The following is a 16,218-nucleotide window of genomic DNA, read 5'->3' as shown; positions in this document are numbered from 1 at the left end:
ATTTCTCCTTATTGTGAGGGATAAATAGTTGATCAACTTATTTCAGTTGAAAATAGTTAGCCACCTTATCAGTTTCTTATCATCCTTTAAATATCTCAGGAGTCCTAACCCTTGAATTTACTAATTTCTGAGTCACTGTCATATTCTGGTCAAATATTACTGGAGGTATTAAAATATATGAGTAAATCAAATGGTCTTTTCAATTGAATAACTATTTTATCATATGATAAAATGTTTATTTACATCTGTTATGAACCAGGAACTCTGTTGGGCCCTAGCGATATTGATAAGACCTCATACATCTGTGTCCTCAATGTAAACAGTGGACAGGCAATTACAATATCGTGTGATAAGTTCCAGGATAGAAGCATGTGATCTCAAAAATGTTTTTCTGGAAAATAAGTTGAGTAGAGAAGGCTGAGAGAAAACAGCCATAAACAAACCCAACATCTTTATTTTACAATAGTGAATAAATACACAAATGTACTTTCACTTTTTTGTAAGTGATACAAGTCATACTCCAGCATTCACTCAAGTGGGTGACAATTACCACTTTTCCTAAACAAACACCCTTTTGTATACCTTGCTAGAATACTTAGTGAGTTATGCTTACACTTTTTTTTTAAAAAGGCTTTGGATTCTTTTTAGTTCCTGGAAAACTAAAAAAATAATAATAATGTTGTTTGAAGAGATATCCTTAATAAATCAACACAGTCTGTTGGTTTCAGAAAGCTGAGAGCTAAAAACCATTTTAATTTTAAATAAAATAATACAAGTAAAAGTATTTTATTCTTCTAACTTTGCAAGAGTAAGCGGAGTCCTTATAAAGTAGATATGCAGTGTGTGAGTGTGTGTGTGGTGAGTGTGTGTGTGGTGAGGACTGTGGGAAAGGTGATTTTCACTTTCTGCTAATTTGCTTTTTAAAATTCTTTTAAAAAATTGATATAAATGAGATGCAAAAGCAATTGACTATCTTTGCACCTCTTGTCTAGAAAGACCTGGGAGCTGCTTCTTTGTGCAGAGACCAAATTCTAGAAATATTTTCTAACGTCCTTGCAGATGCTTCAGACTTTTCTATCTAAGCTATTTCATTAGTTTTCTGTTTAAAGGGAGGCTGTACCTACAGTGGACATAAGCACAGGCTTTGGAGATGGATAGGAACAGGTTTGAGCTGGATGATGTGGACAGGGTGCTCATCTGTAAAATGAGACCTTAGCATCTATTTTATTAGAGTATTGTGAGAATTAAAATACTTGAAGTATGTGGAGTGCCCATCCCAGTATGTAATGTGTCCCATGACTAGGAGCTGTCATTATTGATTTCTAGCCATTTAAAAACACTTTCATACTTAGTTACTCTCACATTAGTTGAGTTGTTTAATTAATATAAACTAGGGCATAGAAAAGCAATAGCCTTCCAGTATGACAAGGCAGAAACCAATGAAATAGATCTGACTTCTACAATGTTATTTACTAGTACATCTGAAAATGTCAAGTGATTTGTTTTCTTGCCCAGAATATATGTAACTCAGAAAATAATAAATTCAATAGCTAGAACTGCCAAGGTATTAAATGGATGGTTTAGGACTAAATAAGTTGGCCATATATTTTCAAAATATTCAATTTATTCCTTGAGAAGAGAATTGAAACAATTATTTAACCATATTTTCTGTCAAGATGACTAAAGAGTATTTTTGCTTTCTACTACCTTTTTGCAATAAAAATAGAGAATATTCATGAATAAACCTAATGAGAATAAAGCATGATCTAAACAAGGAAAAGAATCAATTATAATTGGAACTTATAAAAAATACTTATAAGTAAACAAATATATCATATTCCTAAAAGAAAGTTAAATATAAAGACATCAATTCTCCATAGTTAAAATACATTAAGTCCAACAAAAATAACAATAGTATTTTGCTTACTAGTTATCTAAAAGTTGTAAAATTCATCTAAAATATATATTTTGAAAGAAGTGAGACAGAAATTATCCTAAAATATATTAAAATATAGTATAAAGTGGAAATTATTACTTCGTAGGACTAATCTGTAGATCTTGATGGAGAAGAATAAATATTCCAGCAGTAGACCATTTCCTCCACTAAAACTTTCTGTGGAATTAAGGTAGTACCACAGATAATTGCGAAACAGAAAGATTTATCAAATTATTGTAGCTACCTGAGTAGCAATTGAGATTTAAATTAATTTAGCTTCATATGACACTGTTCACTGATATAAATTCTTAATTAATTAAAAAGTGAAAATTAAAAAATACTTAAAGATATATCAGAAAATATAGCAAAAGAAAATAATGTTACTAAAACAAATCTTTAAAAAGCAAGAGAAAATAGAAATTTATAAACCTGACTCAATTTGGACTCTGTACCAATCTCTGCTTTCCCAGCCCATCTTTTGCTGGATTATGCTCTCTTATTCACAACATTTCTACAAACAAGAAGACCCATCCTTTGTGCTTCTTATTTATATACTTCTATCACCTACATTTCTTACTGGATCTGAGAATATCCAAGAAAATTCAGAAAGGGGAAAATAAGGAATTGGTAACCTTTAAGGGTAGGAAGCATGTTGTTTGTTCACAACTATTTCCTAGAACCTAGCACAGCCTTTGTACATAATCGGTGTTGAATTATATTTGCCGAGTTGATGAGTAATTGGATGAGAATAAGAATACCAGTGGCAAGTCACAGGAGCTTTGAAAGAATCAAGAATCATAGAATAACACAACTGCAGAAAAACAGTGAGAATTCACTTAGCTGGCTCTTTCAATTCACAGATGAAGAAACTGAAGCCCAGAATAGTGAAATGACTTGCTCTAGATCACATAGCTTACAATGGGCAGAGGGTAAGTGAAAATTGATACTTCCCTTTTGTTCTTTTCTATACCTACCAGAACACTCAAAATATAACTAAAGTTGTGATTACAGATCTGATTATTCTAGAAAGACATTTTCTCTTCATATTTTTAACATTTACTTAGACATTCCATAAACTTAAGCAGAGAGAAAAGCTGGGATAAATACATTTACCTATAGACCACAAATGATTTGAGCAGTTTTCTGAACTTTCTACCATCGTTAGTTGTCGATATGAGGTCTAGAGGTAAAACTATTGTACCAAATATAAGGTTAGTTGTTAGCAGAGTAGGAGGAGCTCAACTTTGCTGGGTTCATAGTTAATGCTCTTTCCACCATATCCTTCTACTAACCAGAACCTTCCTTATTAAAACACGAAGCTACTGGTGAGAGAAAAACAGGACCTGATAACATTAAATTTTAAGAATAAGTGGGGAAAAGACTTGTACTTAAATAAACCTACTAAAATTAATACTTCAATAGGGTACGTAATACATAAAAAATTTATTCAATCAGCATTTATTTGTTTAGCATATACTTATTAATCACCTATCATATGAAGACACAGTATAAGGTGCAAGAGATATAACAATGACTAGATTGGAAGTTGCCACTACTGTCATGGAGTTTTCAATTTAAGGACTATGGATCAACAATGAGATTGAGATAGCATATTCTGCCACTCTGAGGAGTGGGCCACTTTAGAGTAAAAATGTGACTACCCACCTGGAATATTCTGGTTAGCTAAAATTAACAGAGGAATTGAGATTTTGTAGGAATATAAGTCAAAATTTATCTCTGAGAGAAACTATTTTTCTACGACTAGCCTCTGGAGTTTATTTCTCACTTTTTACTTAGAAAATTCCCCACCCAAACAACCACAAATCCAAACCGTTCTTCAACCTCTAGATCAACATTAGCCTCATTAAAATGTACATAAAGCTGTCTCCAGTGACTTTCATTAAATGGAATTAATCTGAAGAAAAAACTGAGATCTTCAGGGGAGAGAAAGTGAAAAGGTCTAGGAATCTTTGAGGAATAGCAAGTACTTTAAAGCTAGCCAAATAAAGATCCAGGTATATATACATATCTACACTTTTCAGAGAATTTTCAAATCAGTTATCCCAATAGGGCTCCAGGACTTGAAATGTAACACATTTGACATCACTCTTGGGTGGCTATGAGGGCAATGCTTTCTTAAACTGACCTACTGGAAAGGAAACTCTTTGCACAAGAGACTGCATAGCAAAGTCAGCTGACCCTGCAATCTAGCAGCCATAGCTTCCTGCAAAATATAAATAGCAGAGGGAAGAAAGTCAAACATGGACATCATCTCCGGTGGCACACTTCATTAAGATGAGTCCTGGGGGTGCCTGGAAATTCCCAGACTGGTAGCATTCTTTTCCTGGAACTGTATATTTTCCTAAATATAGAGAGAAGAAAGCAGAGCCATGGAGAACTGGGGAACTGGGTGCTGGATCAGCCTGAGATGACAAGGTATCACTAAAGGAGTAAAAGAGCAGAAACCAAGGTTGACAAGTATCAGGGAGGGGGAAATTACCCCTTACACCTTCTTGAGTCCTTGTGGCTGGGCTAATAACAAAATCAAAACCAAACAGATTAACAGGAGGAAAACCAATTTAATATGTACATATGGGACATCATAAAAATGATGCTCAGAGAAGTAGCTTTTCTCTTTTTACACAAAGAAACAGTAAGTTTATGAGGATCTGACAGGACAAAGAAACATGTTTGGGTGCTTAATTAGTAGAGAATTTAATCAGAGTTTGGGCTTGGGGTAGTAAGTTAGTAAAAAAGTAATAAGGTTTATTTAAATAGGCTTATCCATCCTGAATTCCTCATCTGATGATAAGGATGTCTCCCTATTTCCTGGTGCAGGGAGGGTACATTTCACATGAGGTATTTATTTCCTGCTCTCAGGGGAACAGTTTCAGAGAGGGTCAAAATACCCTTTTTTCATCAGCTGCTTCTAAAGTAATTTTAATTCAAAATAACCAATATGACATTGTGGGATATTTCAGGGTGGCCTGCCCTGGGCCCCAACACAAGGATAAAGCTGTTGCCAGAAATCCAGACCCAAGAACTTGGGAAGGATGGCCATTCGAGGATCTAGAATCCTGTTGTACTGCAGTGGGGAATTTTAATGGTTTTAAGGTTTACTGTATGCCAGGCACTATGCTTACTGCTTTGTATTTCTATCTCTTTAGATTCTTACAGCTCAATGAGTTGTGATCTATTCTGTCCCTGAAAATTTAACCTAGACTGATGTGTCCAAATACTTGTACTGTTCCTGACTCCTTAATATGTCTCTACAGCATGGACCTACTTTTCTATTATCTACCTAAGTCTTAATGGAGTTGTTATTTTTATTCATATTTAAATAATATTATTTCTTCCTTTGTAAGTCCATCTTTCCTACTTATGGGTTTTCCAAAAGTACAATTGAAATCCAAATGTCTTTCTTTTAAACAAGAGAAAATATGATATTTGCCTAAAGGGTACTTTTTACAAAAGGAGTACTATATACATCAGTGAATATAAAACAGGAAGGAATCTTGGAACAAGGTCAAGGTCTTGGCTAATACTCTCTTCTTGCCATGCTTGGTAATCATCAAGATATAGGACCTGTTCTCCATAGGGCAGCCAGTAAAGAAAACTCAGAGGCAGGGGCTAAGATGTCAGATGACAAAGAAATCTATGATTCTTGGCCTGGTCACTTTGTACAGTTTCCATAGATATGTAAGGCTGCCTTACTCATCAGTCAGTCCAGGCATGAGATAGCAATTGCTCATCCAGTCACTAAAATCAAGGAAGATGAAGGAAAGTCAGCTACAAACAGAGGTTGATAGTGACTGTTAACAGTGAAACATTGTTTAACGTTACAGCAGACATGAGAGAGAAAAGGGAATTAAGAACAAAGAATCCCCAAATAACATAAAAGGTCACAGTTCTCTTGTCTCGGTTGTTTGCATGGAGTATTTTGACCATTTTCCTGATTACAAAGACCATCTCTTATCAGAATAAAGAGAAAGGAGGATATGTGCCTGTTGTTTATAATGACAGCATCACACCTGTATGTGTGTGCTAGGTACACGTCTGTGTGTATAACTGTATCTCTAGGTATACACGTGTAAATGCACAATGGTACCCAAATACACACCAAGTGCTTGAAACAAGCTCTGTAGGTGATCACAATAACAGTTAGCTTTAATAACAAGGATATCTCAAACACATACCTATTTTCCTCATATTTAAACTTGAGATCCCTCACTCTACACCTTAGTTTTATGATTTCCTCTGCCTCCTCTCTGTTTTGGGGATCCAGAACACTCACCTCCCAGAATAGGGACTTTGGTTGTTCCCTTTGCCCTCTCTCTTCTCCTCCCTCTAAACCATCCTCCTACCACCTGGAGGAGTTGCGAAATGTTCTTAGAGGAGGGGAATTGTTTTCAAAACCTAGAGAGGTTTGAGGCGAGCAGACAAGAACACCTGGATTTCCTGGTCATAATACAGACTTCCTCTTAATCTTCCCTGTGGGTTTTAAAAGCTAATTCCGTGCTTCTCTAGAAGCATCCATATTCACAAGCCTCTATCTGACGCAAATATTGCCCTGAAGACATTATGGTTCCTAGTGCTTCTAATTAAGAATTCCAATGTCTAAAAAGGATATTCAGACTCAGCAGCCTCTGCAAAGAGAAAGTGAGAAAGAGTGGTAACAAATTGCTCCAAGCTGATGGCAGTGAGTAGAATTATTATTAATGGGAAATAATTAAATTTTGGCTCCAGCTAAGCCTGAAACATTAACCATTTCTCTAATATTTCTCTCTGTGGTAGTAAATTGACTGCAAATTGTGATTTTTTAATGGAAGACATGATGAACCATTCAGCTACAGCCCCAGCTCCTCAGCTCAAATTCCCTCTTCCATTGTTTATTTCCTATTTTAATACTCTAGGCTTCAAGAACAACACAAACTCTCTTAACCAAACTTTTCCCCTGTAAAATTTGCTAAGAATCCAAGCTAAGTGAATCATTTAGTCTCACTTTTATCAAAATTTCTATTTAACTTTATACTAGTTTTGGAAAGTGATGTTGATGTTTATTGGTGTGTCTCAGCTCATTGGTTATGAACATGAAATGGTTTTACTTTTTCCAAAAACAGCTTCCCAATTGTGTTGTGTCACTCCACTTTCCTGATGGGCAATATCTTCCTTAATGATAGCTGGTCTGATTCTTTGACTTTCCAGTCACCCTAAGTTATTAGAGGAGTCTTATTCTGGCACATAAGACTTCATTTTAATGATAATCTCAATCTTGATCAAAGCTTGTCTTTTCTCCTCCCCCAGAACAGGATAGAACTATGACTTAGAGTGAGGTGTCTTGGGGTGGGGAGTAGTGAGGGGTTGACCTAGGCTTTAGACTTCCAGCTTTCAACTTCCTGTCATCTTTCCCCTGTTCTAGATAATGGTTTCTCAAATGCTGCAGATGCTTAAGAAGGATAGGACAAGGACAGGTATCTTTCTCTTACTTGATTGGATAAATTACAATCCCTTGTTTTTTGGTTGTTGCTGCTTCTGATGCTACCTCTATGGCCATCCATGTGCTTTGGGTGACGTTCTTTTGGGTCACATGAGTGAGTTTTTCAGAGGGCTTTTTCCACTACACTAATACAGAAGATCCCATCCTGGTCTGCACTTTCCCATCCTCTCCTTGGTCCCTTCAAAGAGAGCTCATCCCTTGGCTTCTTGCTGCCAGAGCCCCTCACCCAACAGGCAGTTATCTTGGATTGGGTTATGGCTGACAGTTCAAACCCAACATATTCTTCTCAGGACAAGTAGTTAGAATGCTTTTTGTTTTGCCTCAGTCCCTTTCTCAGTTTCATGGTCTCTTCCTAATTCTTTTTGGCTGCTTAGGCTGCACAAGGGGTGAGAGGCGAGGTCACCAGCAATGCAGACTTGCAAGGAAAGAAGTAAAATGAGAGTGTCCCTATCTCCCAGGTCTCCATATCATTTTGAGTGATTCTGTAGAAATTCATCTTCTCCACTGGCTTGTAGAAAGAGAAGCACTTTTCTCTAGGGAAACAGCATCCCTCGAAAGGCAGAATTTCTCTTTCTTGGTTCAGCCCTATGTTGGTTGGGAGGTGGGCCTGTTGCAGGGGTTGAGATAGTTGGGTAAATTCTGACGTCTTTCAGCAAATCCTACAGGAAGATGGCTGGCCCCAACTGGTGAGGGCTAGGTGAATTTAAAATGAGAAGTATTTAACATCTTTTGTTCTCATTTAGGACTCTAACTGTAAGTCTAATAAGACAGGAAGGAATCTTAACGCATATCATCTTGTAATTAGATTTTAACTTCGCAGTATTGCTCCCTGTCCCTAATGAGAAGAACCCTGGTTAGAAAAGGGAAGCATGAGCACATTGAATCACAGGTGGCCTCTGTTGACATGATCGTTTCACTTGTAATGGGAGACCTGGTGATTCCCCTAGTCCAAACTAGCCTTTTACTGAATCCTAGTTTCCTGCTGGAATAAACTTCTTTTATTTTCCTGGTCCCAGAGTTCACTAATCCTAACTTGGATTCAGCTCTTCACCCAGAGGTCATCCTACTGCACCTTGCTTACACACATACTTATTCTTTGTATCATCCGTGGTTCCTCCATCACTTGCTTTGGGATGGAATTGCTGAAGCACTGCTTAATGTCCATAGCTTCTTTTTGATGTTAAAATCTGTCCTCAGTTGCCCCTGATTGCCCAGAATCTCTTTTTCATCAGAAGATGAATCGTCAGTCTTCACTTTATGGACAAACAGAGTGGGAGCCCCGGGAACTACTGTCTGATTCTTCCACTTTCCTCCTGACCTTCTCTCAGATCTTAAGCTCCTTCTAGTGTGTGGTGATGAGTAATTCAGAGGTTTGCCTGTACTATACTGTAGGTCCTGAATCTTTAAACTATTCAGGACAGTATTTGAACAGAGAATGTGTCTCTGTCTGACTCAAGAAGCAAGTCTCAAGCCTGGCATATAAACTAAACTTCTCCTCAAATATCCACCACCCTGACGCATAAATAGTTATGTGGTTAGGTAGACCATAAGTGACATAAGAGAATAAATCAACCAGAAAACCCTATATCATACTAGGCTCCATTATCCTAGGAGCCATAGAGAAAGATTATATAAACAGAATTAAAGGATTGACCCCAAACCAAGTGTTCTTTTTTGCTGAGTTAGACTATGCTTTTTAAAAAGTGAATTTAATTTCATTTTATTCAACAAATATTACTAAACATGTTCCACGACGTTGAGAAGCTCATCATCGACTAGGATGTACAAATATCCCAAGCAGTGTCAATGAAGAGCAGACGGGATTGTAGAGGTAGCAAGCAGGAGAGGAAGAGTTGATTCTGCTTGAAGCATCAAGGGAAGCTACATGGATGAAGTTGCACTCGAGTTGGATCTTGGGTTATTAGTAAGATGTACAGTGCAGAGCAAAGGGAAGGACAACCTATGTGAAGGGAAAGGCTGAGCAAAGATTCATGGAACAGATAGCTCAGGATGTATTTTAGGGAATGGTAATCAGTATGATGGGTCTAAGGGCTGAGGACTTAAGAAAAGTGAAAAAGATGGAGGAGGGGGGATCTTGGATACCAGATTTAGTTTACATTTGATTATATGAGCGAAAAAGATTCAGTAAAGATTCCTGGAGAAGGAAGCCCAGACACAGTTTTAAGAAATTCATATATGTTAACACATTTAATTAGGATAACAACCCTATGAGGTAAGTACTGTCATTGGAGGACAATTGTACTGTATTGTACAAATGAGGACATTGAGAGTCTAAGGAATTAAGTTATTTGCAAAAGATTACATGGCTATTAAGTGGCCAAGACAGAACTTGAACCCAGGCAGTCTGACTGCAAAACCCACTATGTTTAACTGCTGTGCACAGAGCCTTTGAGCCCAGGTAGTTTGATTTGGAGAAGGGTCAGAGCTGCAGGATTTGGGGCAATGGTGAACTAAATGTGGTCTGCAGTGAAGAATGTGGCAGGGAGGACTTTCTAGAGGCAGAGAGTCCCAGAGGTGTGGCAGGAGGTTCTATGTGCTTCCTAATAAGCCATTGCCAAGAACACTGGGTACCAGAGAAGTTGGTTAAAAGTGTGTGGCTCTTCAGAGGAGGGAGAAATTCTTTTCATCATAGAGATCAAGGAGAGCTCCGCAACCTGAGTACAATTGCATTTACTTATCTGTCTTAAACATTGCTGGCTTCCTGCAGAATGCAGTATCCAGCACATTGCAGATATTCAATAATTGAATGAAGGAATGCATGAATAAGTAAATGAATTAACTGATGGTAAACTTAAGCGAAAGAGATTTAGAGATGTAATATAGAAATATATTTCCTCTGTGCACACTTATCCATTCTCCCTAGGCATAATCATTCCCCATCTGAGCTGTTCATAAGCAATTCTTTGACAGTGCTCATTTCACTAAACTTACCCTGACTGGAAGTCTGTTTTTTTTTTTTACCTAGAAGCTTTATTCCTAGATGTAGATGCAAGGCAGTAGAGGAAGAACATATTAGGCCTTGGAATCAAACAGACCTGGGCTTGACTCCTGCTACATGATCTTGGGCACGATACCTAAGCCTCTATTTCTCCGTCTGTAATAAAGGGTAATGATTGATCTTGCAAGTAACTATCCTTGATATAAACATATATTTACTTTGTTTTTATCTAACAAAAGGCAAGGATTAGGCACATGTAACATAGCTGTTGAGTGTGTCTTCCTAAATTTAGGAGGAATTAGGAGGAAAGACAATTTACAGAAAGGTAAAACTTGACCACTGCCATACTAGAAAACCACAGTTTGCTTGGCATAAAGGAAAGCTGGTTTAAGCACAGAATTTTAGAATTCAACCTTCATTCTCCAAGTGCATGGCTGAATAAAATGATGCTTTGGGCTGATCTCACTTTGGTATTAAAACCACTACTTTGCATGACAGAATCAATTTGAAAACTTGATGATCCAAGGGAATTTCATATTGGAAAACATCCGGGTTGTGGAATGACATTTTGTAATGGTCGATCCTGACGACTGTACATTGGGCCCTTCCCAGTCAGGAAACCATGTCTCTGCTATGGTGCTGCTTATGAAAAGGAAATTCTGACTGAATTAGCCACTGAGCTTTAATTTCCTTGGAACTATTGTAGTAACGCAACAACAACAATAGCAAAACAACACCAACATCTACACATCTATTAAGTGTCTTCTTAGTGCCAAATGCTATAAAAGGTGCTTTTTTTATAATCCTATTTCATCATCACATAACCTTGGAAGATAGGATTTGCCATTTGCCTTTTAGAACTAGAAATGTTATCTTGGAAAAATTAAATAACCTTCCTAAGATCATCAGCCACTAAGTACCTGGGCTAGGATCTGTATCCACCACTATTTGACTTGCAAGTTATTTTCTGATCATACATTTGACTTCTCGGGACCTACTCTCACTAACCTACAGCCCTAGAAACTTATCATCAAAAATGCAGATGGCTGCTACCTGTCTACCCCAACTGAACCTGGCTTCCCCTGTACCTCGTGAGCTGTTCACCCACTGAGAGCTCACCCTGTTGCTAAATTATCCTTCTCTTCTGGACTTGACCCTGGAATCACTGTGCATTTTTGTTTGACTTCATCTCACAGTACATTCTCTCAGATTCTGTGGCCTGTATTTAGACCATAGTCAGGTCTAAGAGATAATTTCTCCTGTCCCCTCCAGTAAGGAATGAGCTCAGAGATGTTTAATATCCCACTCCCTGCTGTGATTGGGGTATAATGTCTGAGCTTTCATTCATAAGACAAAGTTACTCCATGTGGAGTCTGACAGTCTATATGGCTTGATTTATGTCAGAGATCTTGGGAAAGATCCCCAATGAGAAAACACTTCAGTCTAGCTAAAGATTTGTCAATTTTGTTACTCTTTTCAAAGAACCAATTTCTCATTTCATTTAATTGCATTTAGATTGCTTTACATTCTCTATTTATTAATTTCAACTCTATTCTTTATTATTATCTTGATTGTGCTTGTGTTAGGTTTGGTCTGCTCTTATTTTTCAGGTATCTTATGGTGTAAGCTTAAGTTATTAATTTGGGGTCTTTTTCAAAATATAGGCATATGTAGTTAAATTTCCCTCTAAGCACTCCTTTAGCTGAGTCCCATTATGATTTGGTTTGTTGAGGTTTTGTTTTCAATCATCTCAAAGCATTTTCTAATTTCCTTTGTGATTTATCCTTTGATCCATTTAGGAGTTTATGATTTAATACAGTCATGAGTCACTTAACCAAAGGGATATGTTCTGAGAAATGCGTCATTAGGTGATTTCCTCTTTGTGTAAACATCATAGAGTGACTTACACAAAATTGGATGGTATAGACTACTACACACTTAGGCTATATGGTACTAATCTTATGGGACCACTTTCATATATGTGGTTCATCATTGACCAAAACATCATTATGCGGCGATGACTGTATACGCATATTTATGAATTTTTCTAAGTTGCTTCTATTATTAATTTCTAATTCCATTCCTTATGGTCATAGGAAATACTGTGTTATTAAATCATTTGATATATATTAAATCCTATTTTATAGTCCAGCATATTGTCTATCCTGGAGAATGTTCAATGTGTGCATGAGAAGAATGTGTATTCTGTTGTTGTAGAGTGCACTATTCTAAAGATATCTGTTAGGTCTAGTTGGTTTATATGGTTTTTCAAGTGTTCTATTTCCTTGTTGATCTTCTATTTAGTTGTTCTACCCATTAGTGAAAGTGAGGTATTGAAGTCTCCAACTGTTGTTAATTGCTGTATCATTCACATACCATAAAATCCAATGTATGATTTTTTTACATACAATTCAGTGGCTTTTAGTATAATCACAAGGTTGTACAACCATTACCACTATCTAATACCAAAATATTTTCATCACCTCAAAAAGAAATTCTATGAGGCCGGCCCCGGGGCACAGCAGTTAAGTGCGCACGTTCTCCTTTGGTGGCCCTGGGTTCGCTGGTTTGGATCCCGGGTGCGGACATGGCACTGCTCATCAAGCCATGCTGTGGCAGGTGTCCCACATATAAAGTAGAGGAAGATAGGCACGGATGTTAGCTCAGGGCCAGTCTTCCTCAGCAAAAAGAGGAGGATTGGCAGATGTTAGCTCAGGACTGTTCTTCCTCAAAAAAAAATTAATTAATTAAAGATAAATAAATAATTTTAAAAAAAAGAAATTCTACACCCATTAACAGTCACACCCCACTCACTCTCAGGGCCACCTTCCTGGTGGTGAAAGTCAAGTTAACGTGGGTCATTATTAAGAGGCAGAGCCAGGGTCATCATGGATGAATCTAGGAATCACTTCTTTCTGCTTTAGATTATTTTTAAATTTTCTAAGATGCTGACAGGTAAAGTATTTCAGGGATAAAATATGGCCCATTTCTTAGAATTCAGAAGTATATTGGAATTACACTTGGAAGACCTGGGTTCAAATTGAGGAGCTGCCACTTAGCACTCTATCCATAGAACATGTCACCTCCTCTCTTAATTTTCTTTACATAGAAGAGAAGAACACCACCTTCACAGAATGTATAAGCAGAGCAAATGAAGTATTAGATCTTGTAAGTAAAGGTCTATACAGATGTTAATTATTCTTTTATAATTCCACAGGGCAGCCTGCTCTTTGCCCAGATCTTCAAAGTTACTAAAGAAAATTGTAACATCCAGAGAAGTTTATCCAACAAGGCAGCTTTCTGTGGCCTGACCATCTAGGTGGAAAATAATTCATCCTTTTCCATGGGACCCTCTGAGGATGGTCTCAACATCCCCATGGTTGCATTTCTTTACAGATATTAACTAACCCTGCCTCTCCTTTTAGCTACCACAGACCCCAGGATCTGGACCACCAGGCGTATCTTCCTTGGAGAGTCTGCTTCTCATAGGAGAGTCCTTCTCATCCTTGCAGTGCCTGGCACAAGCAGCTCCAAGGATGACAGCACGTGAGTGACTGACTCAGTAATCATCAGGAAATAGTCCTGGGTGCCATGACAACATCCCTCATGCTGCAGTCTTGGCTGTGCCTCTGGTGGCAAAGGAAAAGAACTGGTCATTATATTCTGTTAAATTACCTTGCTGGGAACTGAAACTGTAACCAATTCCCAACCTTCACTTTTCTGGGAAATTTCTTTCCCAGGTTTTATCTTTCCTCATCAGCCTTATTTTTCAATCTTGTAATCTCCTTGGTGGCCAAAGGCCTAATTATATAGATGTAAAACTACCTTGCTAGAAAATATTGTAAATTCTTAATATTTTTTTGGTTCACTGTGGCAGAGCCAAGTTTTGTGTTCTAAAAGGAGGAATCTGTGACAGAAAATAGGCACCTTTACTCAAGGCTACTAGTTAAATTACTGTCACATGTAAGATTGAGAGCAGTGGTTCTCACTGGGCTGCACATTTGAGTCATTTTGGGAGCTTTTAAAAACCTTAATGCTCAGGCACATAGTCCAGACTAATTCATCAGAATCTCTTGGCATAGAGCTTGGAATCAGTATTCTTTAAATTCTCCAATGTGATTCCAATATGCACCCAAAGTTTAAGACCATTGATTTAGATAAGTGTTTCTCAAACTTCAATGTGCAATGACATCACCTGAGGATTATGTTAAAATGAGGATTTTGACTCAGTAGACTAGAGATGGGGGAGTGCCAAATCTTACATTTCTAACAAGCTACGTGGGATGCCAATGCTACTGGTCAATGGGCCACACTTTGAATAATGAGGATCAAAGTAGCAGCATTTCTCAAATTTTGCTGCACACTGGAATCAACTGGGGAGCTTTTGAAACTCTAGATGTCTGGAGTTTATCTCATATCAATCAAATCAGACTCTCTGGGAGTGGGATACAGATATTAGCATTTTTTTAAACTCACCCAGTGATTCCAATGGTCAGCACATTTATGAAACAGCGATTGAGGATTCCAGATCTCACTAATACCATAACTAATTTCATCCAGAGGGGGAGAAGGCAGAGCCACAGAAAGATTCTAATTCACAAAGCAAGTTTGTTTTAGAAGCAAAGTCAGGTTCTTCCAGGTATGAGAGGATCACATGAACACACAGAGCACATTCAGCTCGGAGGAGAGCAAACACATGGTGTGCGTGCAGGGGAGCAGGGGTTACAATTTCTCCCTTCAAACGTTTGGGTCTTGTTGGGAGGTAGAGGCAGTAGACTCTAATTTCAAAAGCTGCGTCTCAGATCGGAGTTTCTGTCTCAGGTCAGAAGTTTCAGGGAGACAGGTTTAAGCTCAGTACATGGAAATTCTGCCTACAAGGTAACTATCCAAACATAGGGAGTTTGACTTAGAAAGTTTCTCATATTCCTACGTCACATTGGGCAGGGAAGAATTCTTCATTATTCTTTTTACTTCTCTCCACCCACCTCACCCCCCAACCCCAGCCAACATCTAATCCATCAGTCAATCCTATCAGGCCTACCTTGAAGCTATGTACCTGATGCATCTTATTCTTCTATGACTGTCTTCATACAACCACTATCATTTCTTGCCTTGAATATTAGTGTAAGTGAGCAAAAGCGAGTCCATCTTGTTATGCTAAATGGCCCCAGTCCCTACTCTGTGTGACTACTCGCTGCTCTGCACATACTCTAGAACATTCACACGCTCTCTTGATTTATAGACTTTGCTTACATATGTTCTCCCCAAATACTTGATAAATTAAAACTTTGTTCTCCAAGTTTCTCTCCAGGAACAGGCTGACCACAGGTGGGAAACACATCTAAAGGTATCCATCACAGCTGACAGAAGAATGGAACAATGTGATGCCTGGAGCCTGTCATGCCTGGAGATCAACATCCCTGGACCCCCTCTTTACTGCTCGTTTTTCATACATAACTGCTTCAAGATTCTGTAATCCTTGAAGATAGGTTTTTGAAATATGAGCCACCTGTCTTCTGATTAGCCATCTAATCTAATTAAACTTCCTTCTCGATTTCTAACTGGTTGTGATTAATTGGATCAGATCATGGTGAGCAGAGCAAGCCCATTGCTCAGTATCATTAGGATAACCCCACTCCCCCAACTAGGATAGTCTCCAGCATAGCATCCTAATTGGAATAACCTCTTAACTGGAATAGTCTCCTCACTGGAATAACCACCCAATAGGAATAGCTTCCTGACATGCTTCTTGCACACTTACCTGCCTATATCCTCCAACATTAGCCAGATCACTGTTTTTAACATATGATTTATATTATGCCATTC

At 38.0% G+C, this 16,218-nt stretch overlaps 1 long non-coding RNA gene across 1 annotated transcript in view; it reads left to right on the top strand.

Moving 5' to 3' along the window:
• Positions 1 to 15,829, top strand: part of LOC111768152 (uncharacterized) — a 42,046-nt gene extending 26,217 nt beyond the window's left edge. The window contains exons 2-3 of the long non-coding RNA XR_002800294.2: positions 13,818 to 13,938; positions 15,693 to 15,829. This is a non-coding gene — a long non-coding RNA (uncharacterized lncRNA). The remainder of the gene's footprint in view (positions 1 to 13,817; positions 13,939 to 15,692) is intronic.
• The last annotated feature ends 389 nt before the right edge of the window (positions 15,830 to 16,218 follow it).

The sequence above is a fragment of the Equus caballus genome, chromosome 15 (genome assembly GCF_041296265.1).
Source record: "Equus caballus isolate H_3958 breed thoroughbred chromosome 15, TB-T2T, whole genome shotgun sequence".
Classification (NCBI taxonomy): domain Eukaryota; kingdom Metazoa; phylum Chordata; class Mammalia; order Perissodactyla; family Equidae; genus Equus; species Equus caballus.
This window is presented reverse-complemented; position numbering and strand designations above follow the sequence as displayed.